The sequence below is a fragment of the Pundamilia nyererei genome, unplaced genomic scaffold (assembly GCF_000239375.1).
Source record: "Pundamilia nyererei isolate P.nyererei 1_Seehausen unplaced genomic scaffold, PunNye1.0 scaffold01807, whole genome shotgun sequence".
In the NCBI taxonomy this organism is placed as follows: domain Eukaryota; kingdom Metazoa; phylum Chordata; class Actinopteri; order Cichliformes; family Cichlidae; genus Pundamilia; species Pundamilia nyererei.
The window spans coordinates 1-3067 of record NW_005189208.1 but is presented as its reverse complement, the minus strand read 5'-3'; the positions used below and the strand labels follow the sequence as shown (position 1 = coordinate 3067).

At 38.5% G+C, this 3067-nt stretch overlaps 1 long non-coding RNA gene across 1 annotated transcript; it reads right to left on the bottom strand.

Annotated features, from left to right (window-relative positions):
- Nucleotides 1–1692: 1692 nt before the first annotated feature.
- On the bottom strand, nt 1693–3061 carry LOC102200655 (uncharacterized). The gene is made up of 2 exons (XR_312554.1): nt 2883–3061; nt 1693–2789 (listed from the first exon to the last, which is right to left on the bottom strand). It is a non-coding gene; the product is annotated as an uncharacterized LOC102200655 (long non-coding RNA).
- Between the last annotated feature and the right edge of the window lie 6 nt (nt 3062–3067).

Genomic DNA, 3067 nt, shown 5'->3' with positions numbered 1-3067 from the left:
GAGATTATTATACTATCCTATGCCACCTTATACTTCTAATCAAAGAATTGTTGAATCATTATACAGCTTTAGGCCACATTATGTCTTGGATTAAAGATGTGAAATCATTACTGTTTTATGATGCACTATACTGCTGATTTATAAGAAATACTGTTTGTGAAGAATCTTGGCCTTCCTTTTCTGAGTACAAAGAGAACAGAACATACCGTAGAGCTTTTCTGCCCTATCTCATCAGGAGGAGATAAAACAGGAAGCCAAGGTCGTCACGTAGGCGCCGTAAGAGAGAAAGAATGTGAATGCTTAGTGTGGCGGAGGGCTGAAGCTATAAGACTGTGAGAAACGGTCAGACACTTTGACATTTTGCAGGAAACCCCGCCTTGCTCATCTCCTGTCAGGACGTTTAAGCTCAAAGTGTGTAAGGAATTATGAGAAGTGTATGGAATAAAGAGATTGTTGATTGAGCATTTATATACTGAGTGTTTATACACCCACACACCATCAGGCTGTTTAACTCCTCTCTGGAGGGGAGAGGGAGGGGAAACAGGAGGACAAAGGAGGGGGGGACAACTAAGCTGTAGTGCCTCTTCACTGTGCAAGGCTTTTTGTTAATAACCAACGGTGCAACAGACTCACAATACTTGAAATGTGCAATTCCCTTGTATTCTTATTCCTATTTATTCTATTTATCCCTTTTGTATACTCTGTATTTATATATGTGTATATATGCTATTCTGCTCACATTCTGTAACTTCTGTTGGTGCTGTGCTATTGGAAACTGAATTTCCCAGAGGAATCCACCCGAGGGATTAATAAAGTTTTATCTTATCTTATCTCTCTTGTTCTTCCTTCAGCCCAAACAACAAAGATTTGGGATATTTAACAAGGTGTAGCAGGCCTGCTATTTTCATTACAGATAACTCGGTTCAAACTTTAAATGTTGTTTGACAACGTCTCACAGCTGTGTCTCAACATGTTTTTTGACAGCATTTCCTTTATAACCTTTTAACCTTTATAACAGGATTAAATATGCTGGGATCAGTGAAGTAGAAAAAGTTCACAGTGTGACATTGATCAGTGTTTCTAACTCAAACTGTGAACTTTTGCTGATTAAAACACTTTAATGTTGTATTTAGTGACTGTAATAATAAAAACAGGTGCAGCAGGAAGAAAACGCGATGGAAAACAAAGCGGTAACTGACTTGAGAATCCAAACATGGCTCTCAGTGCTGCGTTACTATTTGTGAATCCAGCTGAATTTAAACCGAGTTCAGTCTCACCTGTAGAGGCAAACAGGAGGCAGGGAGTGAAATCCAGTAAACAGACACACATGTCCCAGCAGGCATTTCATCCACTTCTGCTCACCAAAACTGAATAAAACTATTCTGAATTTCCAAATGATGAAAAGAATAATCTCTGTGTCTTCTGATGATGGATGTGTTAAAGTTCTTTATTATGAAATCTGGGACTAATAAAAAAACACGCCAAGGGTTGATGGTGCACCAAAACATAAATACAAATAAGTGCCTCTAATTATTTTATGGTGTCTGTTTCCACATGTGCCCCGACTGCAGCGAGAAGTATTTGTTACTTCCGCTGCGGGGGTTGTGTTTTTAGTAGCGTTTGACACATGTGCATTTAAACATGCTACTCCCTTGAAATTAAAGATAACACACAGATAAGGAAGACAGGAAAAACTGTTTGTTACTCTTTATTTCCAAACTTTATAGTTAACACACACAGACCCTGTTCGTTTCTGCTGTTTCCTAAGCACAGAATGTTTTTCATACTTTTTCTGCAAGAGTGGTTTTTTATGAGTATGTGGGTTGTGTTAGTAATGAGGGTGTTTACAGAGTTAGACTGACTCTAATGAGAAGGATCTTAGATAAATTAGAATGGGATTTTCTATAAGTCCCAAATGTCGACATTTTGCAGTGTTTTCATGAGAAACGGAACATGAGAGCTCGTTGTAGCTGTTGCAGGCCTTCAGATGGGCCTGTTTTATACAGAAAAACACGAGCAGGAGACATAAGTTGTGTTCAGTCTGCAAACTCTTCCTCATCAATTTATTAAACAGAATTTCACCATCTTTTTTTGTCCATGTACACACTGTCATCTTGTCGTCACATAAAAACACAACGTTAACTCAGGTTAAGATCTTTAAACCCACCTGGTTACCTTGTTTGTTTAGGTATAAAATTACACAATAATGACCTTTTATTGATCCCTTTTACATGCAGTGTAACTTACAACTAAATCCTCCTGCTCTGCAGCTTCAATAATATATCTGAGCAGATTCACTAACACTGATTAACCTGCTTATTATTCACTTTGTAAACTCTCTTTATCTCTGAACACATACAACAATACACAACATCTGACAGTGACAAACAAAGATATTCCACCGTCTCCCAAATAAATATATACCAGGCTGTATGTACAGTATAGAAACAAAATGAGTGAGGACTAGATCATGTAGAAATCCTGTTTCAACATGATGTATGTGATCATACATTTATAGTGTCACACACTGCTTCCCAAAAAATGTAATCATCAAATTAATAAATGAAAACATAATGATAGAAATAATTCTGGAAATAAAAGGTTAAGGTTCACCTGTCGAGTCATCTGAGGTCTGGATCAAATCTTCTTCTCCTGTGTTTTGGGTATTGTGAAGGTCATAAAAAAAGCAAGAGCTAGCGTAACAAGTATAACACTAACTGTTAAACAAAAGTCCAGTCCAGAGGATACATACTCGTTCCCTTTGCCTTTCCTGTCTCCTCCTGGCTGACCTGCAGGTGAGAAACAGGTGTGAGGTGTCAGCTGTCAGGTAGGTGATGAGTGAAGAACAGAAAATAATTAATTTCCTCTTCTAAATGACTCACCTGGAGGAACAACTCTCAGGTAGATGGTGCTGATATGCTCAAAAATGCTTTTCCTGCCATTTATTCCTCTCTGGACCACGTAACACTGAAATGTTCCAGTGTCATCACTCGTCACATCCTTCAGAGTCAAAGACACGTCTCCGTCCTTCATCTGTCTGTCCTGCAGATCCACCCGGTTCACAAAC